The 12,975-nt window shown below is 53.1% G+C and overlaps 1 non-coding gene across 1 annotated transcript; it reads left to right on the forward strand.

Annotated features, from left to right (window-relative positions):
- The first annotated feature begins 12,482 nt into the window (after positions 1-12,482).
- On the forward strand, positions 12,483-12,554 carry TRNAC-GCA. Its single transcript has one exon. It is a non-coding gene; the product is annotated as a tRNA-Cys (tRNA).
- The last annotated feature ends 421 nt before the right edge of the window (positions 12,555-12,975 follow it).

Below are 12,975 nucleotides of genomic sequence, written 5' to 3' on the forward strand. Positions count from 1 at the left end.
GCCAGTCATGGGTGTTTCATTGCACTGGAGACGTAGCCTAATGTTATGTCTACACTGCGATTAACACACCCAGGGCACCTGTCGCAAAGCCCGGGTCAGCTGACTCAGGGTTATGCGGCTTGGGCTGCAAGACTATAAAATTACAGTGCAGACAGATGGGCTTGAGCCCAACCTCTGAGACCCCACGAGGGGTGAGGGTTTCCAAACCCAGGCTTCAGTGTGAACACAAATATCTGCACCACAGTTTTTAGCCTCTCGGCTTTAGCTTCATGAGCCCACGTCAGATGGTCCAGGCCAGCCCTGCTGCCATCTTTATCCCAGGAGAGATGGACTCTAAGGGTACGTCTCCATTGCCATGTCAGCCCAGGTGTGGCTCGCTGTGCTCAAAGCAGCACCCTGGAAGCCCCATATTCACTGCTCTCCTATAATGATGATACAGTTTGTACAAAGTCTGCCTGGTGAGGTATCATTTCAAAAGTCTTGCTCTGTTGAACATTACTATTGTGTTGGATTGTGTGTGTAGCATTGGCTGGGAAGTTTTGCTCTGTGTGTGTTACTGAGATGAGGTTGGGAAATGCCCACCACCAGCCTTTCAGGTGTGACAATAGAGGAGCCAGACTCGCTGCTGGCCCATTGAAGGGATCCACACTGCCAAGGACTATCCCAGGAACCGTATACAATGCAGACTTCTCCGAGATAGCACAGCGACAATGGGCACTGCTTGCTCACATCCTAGCAAAGGTACTTCCTAGCCAGTTGGAAGAAACTATGACAGGTGGGGTAGAGACATTATGAGTTGGCCTCTCTCCCCCACAACTCAACAGCTGGAAACACACCTGGATGACAAAACTGATTCAGAAATCAGAAGAGAATAATAATAGTACATTCAAACCAAAGTCCCCAAACAGACTAGTAGTGGTTTCTCAGCAGAAAATTTTCAGTTTGGGGAATTTTGTTTTCCCAGTCAGACTTTGCCAAGGGAAGCAGAGAGAAAATGGTTGAGTTGTCTCCTTCAGAACAGCTTGGCCTAGACACTAGCTCTGGTTTACTGTTGTGGCCTTGCTCAGGTTGGGGGTATTTTAATTATCTGGGGAGGTCCCAGGGTGTTTGGGGGAGATTATGAGGCTGTTCCCTTTTGAGATAAAAACTAAGAAATGCAGGACTAGAGAATTTTTTTAGAAATCTGGGATTTAGACATTTTATTTGAAGCAAGGAGGGGAGGCAGCTGATATTCTGAAAAGGTTTTTGTTGGATCTATCATTGTACTAAGGGGGGAGATGGTTGTCTATAAAGGAGAGTGAAGACTAAATGCATCTGATGAGTATGAGAGTTGAACCTATGCGTGGGGAGCATAATGGATTAGCAGCAGCATCTTAACCACTCAGCCACCTCATCTGAGCTACTAAGACATGTACAGGAGGAGAAATCTAAGTCCGGCAGAGATAGGGCCACTAAGGAGTTTTTAAATACTAAGCGTAAGCAGGGGCTGAATGAGCTCCCCCCTCACATCTAGTGAGGAGCTGGGGGAAGACTTCAGGAACAGGCCGTGTTTGCATAGACACCCCTGCTCTGCCTAGCTATGCAGCATGGTGGGGCCGCTTCCCCAAAATGACCAGTTTGGGATGGTGGTGGGTAACAAATCACTTTAGCATTGAGTGGAATGAAATGTTATTCTCCTTCCTGTACGAGTGAAGGGCAGCGGAACGTACCTAGGCCGTCCTGACGGAGGGGTGGGTGGGTGAGGAATCGCTTTCATTGGACTGCAGAGAAGTGATTGAGGACGTCACCCTAACCCAGTGGTCCCCAAACATTTCACACTGCGCCCTCGTATCCATGGCTGTGGCCCCTCGGAAGCCGCGGTCGAGAACCGGGGCTGGGAGTGGGGCCGTTGCTTGCTGGGGAGAGGGGTGTGGACAGGGGTAAGGGGGTCGAGGCCGGGCTGGGAGCCAGGGGCCCAGGCTGAGGGTGGGGTTGGGGAAGAGCTGGGACAGAGTGGGGCTGAGTGGGGCTCCCTCCCTGCCCTCCATGGGGGCTGGCTCAGGCCCTGAGGTGCCCCCATCAATCTTCCTCTGTGTCCCCCTAGGAGTCACGCCCCACATTTTGGGGACCACTGACCCCTACTCGCTCAGCAGGGGCTGGTGATGCCAAAGCCCAGGGAAAGGGAGAACAAGTGCGGGGGCCCCAGCACCGGAACCCTGCCCCCCCCACTTCTGTGTGTGGCTCCGCCCCCTTCCACACCTTCCACCCACGGCCCCATCCACTGTCACCTCTGCTCCACCCCTTCCCCCACTGGCCCCACCCTGTCACTCCTTTACCCCGGCCCCGCTGCGGCCCCGAGACCAGAGAAGCTCTGTGCCCCTGCTGCAGCCCCCGGGCCGTAGCAGGGAGTGGGAGCTCGTGCAGCCCTGGGGCCACCGTGGGGCAGATTTTTCCAGGGGGGCCTAATTTGCCCAGGGCCCCTAGTCATAGGCCCCACTGTCCCCTTGGCAACGCAAGGTTTGGGGAGGCTAAGCCCCCCCGAGCCTCCATTACGAGCTGCCCAGGCTACCTCTGCTCAGTGGGTGGCCAGTTTCTGTGTGTCTCTGCTGTTCGTGCTGGGGAGCCCGGCCGGCCTTAGGGGTGGGGCCCCCGGCAGCCGCCCAGAGCTCCAGGGGGTCAAAGGGCACCGTGTGGCCGTGCAAAGGTGCTCACTGCTCTCCCCTGCCCCAGTGCTCCTCCGTGGCCCCACAGAGGGTGGGGGGAGCGAGGAGCAACACTATGTGCTCCCTGCGTCCTGGTCACTTTCCCCACCTGGGCTGGGCTGTGAGGGGAGCATCAGAAGCTGCTGCTCTCTGCCCTCCCCTGATGCAGCCCGGCTGAGGAAAGTGACCTGGATGCAGGGAGCTCGGATGATGTCGCTTCTCGCCCCCCTGCCCCTGCTAGGGAAGGCTGCTGTGTGGTGTCTTTATGGCTGCACTTTCAGTGATGCAGGTTTCTCGATCCCATTGTTCCAGGGGCATCCTACTAGATAAAATTGAGCAAGAAATGCTTCCCAGGGGTTTTTAGGACTGGAATTGCTATTTTCAACAGTGATTGCCATTTTTTTTCTAGTTTTGTTTGTTTGAAAGGAAGACAGTGATATTGCACTGGCAAATTCCCCATAGAAACAAAGAATAATAAAGGCACCTCAACTTTTCCTCATTTATGGAGGACAGTCTGATAATATGGATCCAGATCTCCTCCAATCACACAAGCTGAAAATTCTTCCACTTTACTGCAGCTCTGTAACCATGCGGGAACCAGTCCTGTCTGTGTTCTGTGCACATCCAAAATTCCTGCTGAATGACCCGCCCTGGGAGCAAGTTACCAGTGGCCCAGGGCTGGGGCGGAAGGAGGGTGCAGGTGTGGGGGGGAGCCCAGAGCTGGGGCAGCAGAAGGTGTGGGGGTGGGGGAGAGCCCAGGGCTGGGGCGGCACGGGGTATGTGTGGAGGAGAGCCCAGGGCTGGGGCGGCAGGGGGTGCGGGTGGGGGTGGCAGAGCACAGGGGTGGGGCGGCAGGGGGGTGCGGGGGGCGGGCAGGCCCCGGGCTGGGGCGGCAGGGGGTGCGGGTGGGAGCAGGCAGAGCCCAGGGCTCGGGCACCAAGGGTTGTGAGGGGGGAACCCAGGGCTGGGGTGGGGGCAGCCAAATTTTTTTTTCCTTGGGGTGGCAAACAACCTAGAGCCGGCCCTGCCTCCACCCACCGTGAGCTAGGTAGGAGCGGATCATTATTATCCCTACTCGAAAGAGGGAGAAGCTAAGGCTGAGAAAGGAGAATTGACTTGTCTGAGGTCACACAGCCAGTCAGTGGCAGAGTTGGGAATAGGACCCAAGAGCCCTGATTTTCAATATACCTGCCCCTGGAAATTTCCACTACATGCATCCGACGAAGTGGGTATTCACCCACGAAAGCTCATGCTCCAAAACATCTGCTAGTCTATAAGGTGCCACAGGACTCTTTGCTGCTTTTACAAACTAATCATCAGATCTTGAATTTCAGACATTGAATGACCTGAATAAAGTGCTCTGTGATGAGCTCCAGACCAACAACAGTGACAGTAATTATTCAGCAAGTATTTGAGGAGAACTGCAACGTTAGAGAGAATCATGAACTGCTCAGAGACCATTAATGCAGAGAAGCAGCAAAATTCATCAAACACAGAACTGGTTCTGACTTATTTCCTTGGTCTTGAAAGAGAACAACAAGGACCTGAGTCTCCTCCCTGTCAATAACCCCCTGCTCAGCCAATCAGGGTAGAGACTGAGGACGGGAGGCTGAGGGTTCTCACCAGAGAGCCCAAAGGATGGCCCAGATCACTGGTGGGGATCATGGCCCGAGCACTATTTCAGCTCCACATTTTTGAGTGGACCTCCCACAGTGGGAACGGCAGAGCACTGCGCGTGCGCGCGCGTGCACACACACACACACACACACCCACCCCTCTCTCCTGGTGTTGGGAGGGGAACAGGAGAAAAGACAAAAGAAGCAAGAGACGAAGAGAAAGGAGGGAGGGATGGATGGAGGAAAAGGTGAAACAAAAAGCACAAACCCCAATGTCTCCAGTGATTCTAAGGGACAAAATCCCAGGTGTGCAATAAAATTCTTCCTCCTTAAGCTCGTGTTTTCCATGCCTAGAATTCAACTGTCACCAGATGGATCAGACTGAACAGGTTTCAAACCTCAAGGAGGCTCTTACCTTCTAAACAGGGACATCTGTTTTCCAGTAAAATCACTAAAAGGGAAGGAGAAAACTCGAAAGAGGTTCCTGCTGGCGCTCACGTCCGTGAACCCGAATACTCTCTCAGTCCTCAGAGAGAGACCTGGAGAAGGAGACTTGCTGCAGCAAAGCCACAGGGGTCTCTGAGGTCTCCCTGGCCCCTCGCCCCTGTCCTGCCTGGCTGATGTCAGCATCTCTCTGTGAGGTCACCACCTCCCCACCACCTTGGACCAATAGGTGGAGGTCCTGCAAAAGGCCTTTGTGATGTCACTGCCACACCCCTCCCTTGCTGTGCCAATGTCCTGCCCCTGGCCAGGCAATTTGGAGGTTTCAGCTACTCCCTGTGGATCACCCCACTCAAGGAGTGTTCGTTCTAGGCAGCAAGCCGGCTAGACCTGGAAACATCAGACGCTGCTCCCAATGCTACACTCAGTTTTTCAGAAATTAGTCGACTTCATGGCCAGAAGAGACCATTAGAGCATCTAATCTGACCCCCTGCATATCACAGGCCTCCTGTATGACACAACAGCTACTTTTGGGGCAAACACATTCCAGAAAGGCATCTAGTCTTCATGAAATGACATCAAGAGATGAAGAATCCACCACTTTCCTTGGTAGCTTGTTCCCGTGATGAATCATCCTCGCTGTTGAATATTTGTGCCTTAGTTGTAATATGAATTTGTCTCTTTTCATCTTCCAGCCCCTGGGTCTTGTCATGCCTTTTCTCTGCTCGATTCAAGAGCCCTTTAATACCCAATCTTTTCTCTCCATTAAGGCGCTTCAATGAAGTCACCTTTCAATCTTCTTTTGATCAGCTAAACAGGTTGAGCTCTTTCAGTAGCTCCCTGGAAGGCATTTTTCTCCAGCCCTCAGAACATTTGGTGGCTCTTTGCTGCCCCAGCTCCAGTTTCACAACATCTTTTTCAAACGAGGACACCGAAACTGGAGGCTATTCCAGTATCAGTCTCACTGATGCTGTGTCACCTCCTGTGACGTTATTGACATAATCTGTAACTGTATAGATCATCGTTGCGGCCACTGTTCTATATTTGCAGACAATATTGTAGAAAGGTTGTCGTGTAAGGGGTCTATGGAGAGGTTCTGATTGGCTGATTATAATGATGATGCTATCTCTAGATGTGTATCATTTTTGTTGTTGACGTTATGAATATTGGCTCTATGCTGCCTGCATTTCAAACTTGTGCTCTGCTTCTGGGGAACACCCCAGATAAGTTGGTGTCAGTTCTGCCTAGCCTGCTTGATGGCCCATTAAGGACCATCAGCTATACAATCGACCCATTGAGAGAAGGCAGATATGCCTTGTGACTCAGCAAGGTCTGCAGGGACCTGCCTATGGACAGAACTCTAAGGTTTTCTGTGCCACGTGCTGGATAGAGTGTCCTTGGGACAAAGAAAGCAAAGACAACATGGCAGGAGGCTATAAAAGGCTGATGCCTCGTCTCCATCTTATTTTCAGTGCAGCTTCATGTCTCCGGAGGGACTTTGCTACAAACTGAAGCTCTGTACAAAGGACTGAATGACCCATCCCAGCTGTGGATGGACTCCAGAGACTTGATTTGAACCTGCAGTTTATTCCATCACTGCTACAAGCCTGAACCAAGAACTCTGCCATTACTGTGTGTAATTACCGTATTGTCCCGAGTATAGGCCGCACTTTTTTCCTCTAATTTAAGTCTTTAAATTAGGGGTGCGGCCTATAATCGGGATCTTGAAAAAAAAACAATAAAAATACTTTAAATCCCAGCCGCGGCGGGGAATCAGAGGGCTCTGGGCTGCCCGCCGCGGCGGGGAGCCCAGAGCCCTTTAAATCCCAGCCGCGGCCGGGACTCAGAGGGCTCTGGGCTGCCCGCCGCGGCGGGGAGCCCAGAGCCCTTTAAATCCCAGCCGCGGCGGGGAATCGGAGCGCTCTGGGCTGCCCGCCGCGGCGGAGAGCCCAGAGCCCGTTAAATCCCAGCCGCGGCCGGGACTCAGAGGGCTCTGGGCTGCCCGCCGCGGTGGGGAGCCCAGAGCCCTTTAAATCCCAGCCGCGGCCGGGACTCAGAGGCCTCTGGGCTGCCCCAGCCGTGTCCCCACCACCCCCACCGCCCGGCCCCGCGTACCCGCCTCCGCCGGCCCCGGCCACGTCCCCGGCCACGTCCCCGCCGCCCGGTTCCGGCCCCGGCCACGTCCCCGCCCCGGCCCCAGGCCCGCGCCCCGGCCCCAGGCCCGCCTCCTCCGGCCACGTCCCCGCCTCCCCCGCTGCCCGGCTCCAGCCCCGTGTACCCGCCTCTGCCGGCCCCGGCCTCAGGGCCGCCAGGGGGGGGCAAAGGGGGCACTTTGCCCCCGGGCCCAGCAGGGGCCCCCACGAGAGTTTTTCGGGGTCCCCGGAGCGGTGTCCTTCACTCGCTCCGGGGGGCCCGGAAAACTCTTGCGGGGCCGGGCGCAGGAGCTTCTTCTGCTCCTGGTCTTCGCCTGCGGGGGGGGGGCGTAACCTGGCGAGTTACTGCCCAAGCGGGACCCGCTGCCGAAGTGCAGCCCGGTCTTCAGCGGTAATTCGGCGGCGGGGGGCCCTTCCGTTCCAGGACCCGCCGCCGAAGTGCCCCGAAGACCCGCGGCGGGGCCTCCCGCCGCCGAATTACCGCCGAAGACCGGGCTGCACTTCAGCGGCGGGTCCCGCTTCGGCGGTAATTCGGCGGCGGGGGCGCCCCGCGGTGGGTCTTCGGGACACTTCGGTCGCAGGTCCCAGAAGGGACGGGGGGCCCCCCCCGCCGAAGACCCTGGGCCCCCGGAATTCTCTGGGCGGCCCTGCCCGGCCACGCGTCGCCGGCCCCGGCCGCGCGTCGCCCGGCGCCGGCCCCGGCCGCGCGTCCCCCACCGCCCGGCGCCGTCCCCGTCCCCGCGTCCCCTGCCGCCCGGCTCCGGCCCCGGCACCGCATCCCTTCCTGGCCGCCCTACTCTGGCCGGCCAGCTACCTGGCTCTGGCCGTCCGGCTCCCGCCACATCCTCCAGCTCCGGGCTCCGGCCGCGTGACTCCTGCCCCGGCCCAGCATCCCGGGGCTCCTAGCTCCAGCCGCGGCCGGACTGTAGTGCCGCCAGCCACATCCAGGCAGCGCAGTAAGGGGGCAGGGAGGGGGTGTTGGAGAGAGGGCAGGGGAGTTCGGGGTGGGGGGTGGATAGGGGTTGGGGGGGTCAGAGGGCAGGGAACAGGGGGATTGAATAGGGGCAAGGGTCCTGGTGGGGCAGTTAGAAAGGATCAGGGGATGGATGGGGCGGTGGGAGGCAGTCAGGGGCAAGGGTTCCAGGGGCAGTCAGGGGACAGAGAGAAGGGGTGGTTGGATGGGGCAGGGGTCCCTGGGGTGGGGGTAGGTGTCAAGGAACGCGGGGGGTTGGATGGGTCAGGAGTTCGGGGGGCCATGATTCCTAACCCTAAGAACATTTGCTAATGTTGTTGATTGTTGTGCAGGGGAGAGGGTGAGAACTGTTCCCATCAGTCTCCTTGTTATCCATTCCTTTTCCCTTCTTTATTTACAGTATAACTACAAAATAGTTTTCAATATTTCTGAGTATATAACATATGCCGTCAAAAGCAGGACTACCAAAAGTGTTAAAAGTGTTAAAAATACTGGTACATGTCTTCCTATTCATTACATAAAATACTGTTTTACTGTTCTACTAATGTGTATATTTTCTTTAAGTTAAAAAAAGTTAAAAATTTAATTTTTTTAAAATAGCACCAAACTTTAAGGGTGCGGCTTATAATCAGGAGCGGCCTATACTCGGAACAATACGGTAATTCCTTTAAACATTTTAACTCTCATCAATATTTCTTTCTTTTTATGAATAAACCTTTATATTTTAGATGTTGTAAGGGAAAATCCAGTGTTATCCAAGGCCTTGTAGGCCCAGGCCTCATGTCAAGCTGCCAGGGCCGGCCAGACAAGCCAAGCAGGGGGGCACGGAGGAGACAGTGGAAAGTCCTAACAGTCCCCGACTGAAAAACAATTTGGTAATATCCCCTACTGTCAACACGTAACCGCATAGAACAGATAAGTAAGAACAGGAAAAGCCTAATATGGAAGAAATTTACTCCTGCTCCAATCAGCATTAACTTTGCAATATTTTTTTAGCAAAATAATAAGGAAATTATGTGTATAACTTGCATATTACTATTGTGGTTTTAAGCTTTATAAGGCTGTCTGTAACCAGCTTCGGGGAGGCCGTTTCCATAACGGTTCTCCCCTGTGTGCTTCTAATCAATAAAAGGCCTCAGGCTGATATGATTGAAAACACAACACATGGATCAATTTTTCCATAACAACGCTAAAGGATTTGCAAAAGCGTGATTTGTGGGTAAGACCTGACTCGTCTATTGACCTGCATCTGGGGCTTGGTCCTTTGGGGTCCTTTGAGAGAACCTTTTCTCTTTTACTGCGGTATTGGTTTTCATAACCATTCATCCCCATAAAGAGCGGAGCTGGTGGTGATAGAAGGGAACTGGAATAGCTGAGGGAATTGGTTCTATGACGTCCGATTAGCCAGTGGGGTAAAACCAAAGTCCTCTCTGCATGGCTGGTGTGACGTGCTTTAATAGTAAAGGACACCCAGCCTCAAGCTGTGACTGCCCTGCTCCAAGCAATTTATCCTGAATTGATACTCTCAGCAGTGTCCTGCTAGAGGCTGCATTGTTACAGGGGTCGTCCGGGATTACAACTGGGAACTCTCCGAAGCTCAGGATGCGCTTCCTCAGCTAAGGGAAGTATGTAATCCACACACCTCCAGGGTGTGGTGGTGTGTCCCAGCTAGTGGCACCAAGATCACTTAGAGGGAGCAATAAAACAAGTTTTCTCTACAGTCTTAGCTAGCAGCCAGGTGGCTTTTAGTTCATGTTGTGGAGGCCCATGCACTAAGCTCCTGAGTTCCCAGTTCGATCCCACCCACCGACAAGTCACTGACCCGGCTCTGTCAGCGTAACAGACACAGCTGCCACCCCAAGAAGGAGAGAGCTCCCATGCCATACCCAGCCACGAAGAGGTGCCAAACAGTGAGCTGACACCGTTCAGAGCTTCCTGTGACAAACTGCAAACTTTGGACAATAGCAGGGTGGTAGGAAGTGTTGCCCTCAAAGTGGCCTGGGTCAGAGCCCATGGGGGGCCCTGGGCTCCCCTGCCATCTGCTGCGTCCTTCCACCCCGAAGGACTGAAACCCTGACCATTAGGCAACATCCCCATGAGCGAAGGCCATCACAAGACATCTGTCTTCGAAAGTTTGCAGAGGATGCGGGAGCAGAAAGGGGAGAGAGGATGAGGGTAGCTCTTGGGAAGAGGGAGGGAGGGAGCCTTATGGGAATGTCTTGTTTACCTCCATCAACCCAATGATCAGCTCACTGATGCCTAGAATCTTCCCTGACGTGTTGTAATTGATTGGATCTAGGTTTTAAAACAGTTACCACATTTGCAGATGGAGAAATGTCAGGGAGTTGAGTGGAAGGCCATTGCAAGCTCAGCTAATTAGGCAATGTGGCTTATGCCCCATCTAACAAGCTCCTTAAACAATAGCTCCCAGTTTTCATTCGCATTGTTCTGTTTAGTGTTTTTCTCCAAAACACTTTTACTAAACCTTTGGGTCAGCTTTGGAAAGTTGGCCCTTTCAGTGCACCAAATATACATATTGCTGGTGGGCACTGCCCTCTATTGGTCATCAGAACGGCCATACTGGATCAGACCAATGGTCCAGCCAGCCCAGAATCCTATCCTCCCACAGAGGCCAATGCCAGGTGCCCGCGAGAGAATCAACAGAACAGGGAATCATCAAGCGATCCATCCCGTCGCCCATTCCCAGCTTCCGGCAAACAGAGGCTGGGGACACTTCAAGAGCATGGTTTTATATCCCTGCCCATCCTGGCTAATAGGCAATGATGGACCCGTCCGCCATCAACTTATCTAGTTCTTTGGTGGACCCTGTTATAGTCTTGGCCCTCACAGCATCCTCTGGCAAAGTTTCCCCAGGTTGACTGTGTGTTGGGTGAAGAAATACTTCCTTTGGTTTGTTTTAAACTGCTGCCTATTCATTTCACTGGATGACCCCTAGTTCTTGTGTTATGAGGAGTAAATAGCACTTCCTTACAGATCCAGACTAACACGGCTACCCCTCTGATACTTCCTTATTTACTTTCTCCAAACCCGTCATCATTTTATAGACCTCTATCCTAGCCCCCCCTTAGTCATCTCTTTTCCAAGCTGAAAACTCCTCTGTCTTATTAATCTCACCTCACATGGAAGCTGTTCCACACCCCAATCATTTTGGTTGCCCTTTTCTGTACCTTTTCCAATTCCGATATATCTTTTTGAGATGGGGGACCAGCTCCAGTATTCAAGATGTGGGCCTACCACAGATTTATACACAGGCAATATATTTCAGTCTTGCTAGCCATCCCTTTCCTAATGACTTCCCAACATTTTGTTCACTTTTTTGACTGCCGATGCACATTGAGTAGATGTTTTCAGAGAAGTATCCACAGTGACTCCAAGATCTCTTTCTTAAGTTGTAAGAGCTAATTTAGATCCCATCAGTTTAGATGTAGAGCTGGTATCATGTTTTCCCATGTGCATTACTTTGCATTGATCCACATTGAATTTCATCTGCCTTTTTGCTGCCCAGTCACTCCGTTTGGTGAGATCCCTTTGTCACACTTTGCACTCTCTTTTGGAGAAGAGGCTTTCCAGGCCAGAGCTCCCAGCTCCTCTGTCTCTTCCCCAGCCCTGCTCCCACTCTAGGTGTCTTGCTTGGGTCCCTGCAGCCAGGCCCTTCTCTCGCTACAGAGGGAGACTGACTGGGCTCCTGGCTCACAGCCTCTTCTAGGGGCCAGCTGGGCCTGACTGGGGCATGGCCACAGCTGAGCCTGCTTCCCCCAATCAGCCCAGGCTCCTTGCCCCAGCCCCAGCCCTCTCCTGGGCGCTTCAAGCCCCGCAGGGCAGGAGCAGGTAACCACCCGCTACACCCAACAAATTCCCTTCACCAATGGGTCTAATCATTGGGCTCTACAATTCCACCCAATGTGCCTGGTACTGACGTTAGCCTCAGTGGCCTGTAATTGCTAGCTGCGTCTCTGGAGCCTTTTTCATACACTGCTCCAGCCAGGGACTAAAGGCCGCCCCAGACTTTCCCTTTCTCCCTTCTGGGAAATCAAGTTCAAGTTCTACAAGCAGCTAAAGAAGCCTCAACCCTGCATCTGAATTAATGTCACATTTCTCACTGCCCGGTACAAACAAATGTCATTTCAATCCCAGGTGAGTCCACTTCAGTCATTCCTCAGCCCCATTCCTTCCCCCTCCTGCCTTAGCTTAGGGCATTGCGCCACCCTGTGGGCATTTCATGTCCCTCCTCAGTTTCACATACAGACACAATCTCCTTTGCTGTTCAACGAACAGCAAAACCTTTCTGTGTCTCTAGTCTGAGCCAGGGCATTCAATTCCATTGAAACCTTCTCTCCTGCAATGGCAACGGCCAGACAGAGGAGACGTGGCCACCTTCAGCCCTAAGAGTGAGATATTCACTCTCCTCTTTCTTCAAGCTGCTGTTGTTAGTCCATAAAACATGTACCATGGAATAAAAAGCTGCATTTACTCCAGGGTGAGGAAAGAAAGGAGCCACCAACTCCCCGAAAAATCTCTGTGCCCCAGAGAGAACCTGCCCCTGCTATTGGAATCTCTGATGTGCTTCAGCTACAATGGGGAGAGCATCTGCTCTCATGGGGGTATAGCTCAGTGGTAGAGTGTTTGACTGCAGATCAAGTGGTCCTTGCTTCAAATCCAAGTCCCCTCTAATAAGCCTCTTTTTTTTTTTTTTTGAAAAAAGGGAAAACATTTTGATTTCCATTCTCCATTATGTTCAGAAGCTCCACTATATGGGGATGCTTGAAATGAATGTAACACTCAACATTTCACTGTCCAAATGCACAAAAACCTAGCAAACCTGTCCATCAGCTGAAATCAGTTCCTAGCCTCTAAGTGTCTAGTTTATGTTTTCATCAATTAAACAAAGGGATCATATGAATGTACATTTGCAGATCCCTCCTCTCCAGGGCTGTGCTGTGCAGAAGAACAAGAATCACATCCAGTTGGGGTTCAGGAGTCTGACGAGCAAAGGCAACTTGGTGCGGGCTAAAGTCACCAGCACTTTGGCTCCTTCCCATTCAAGCAGCAGCTGGGCCCCCAGGACAAGGCATGAGAAGAAGACAGTGGCT

Source organism: Mauremys mutica, unplaced genomic scaffold, assembly GCF_020497125.1.
Source record: "Mauremys mutica isolate MM-2020 ecotype Southern unplaced genomic scaffold, ASM2049712v1 Super-Scaffold_100046, whole genome shotgun sequence".
NCBI lineage: Eukaryota > Metazoa > Chordata > Testudines > Geoemydidae > Mauremys > Mauremys mutica.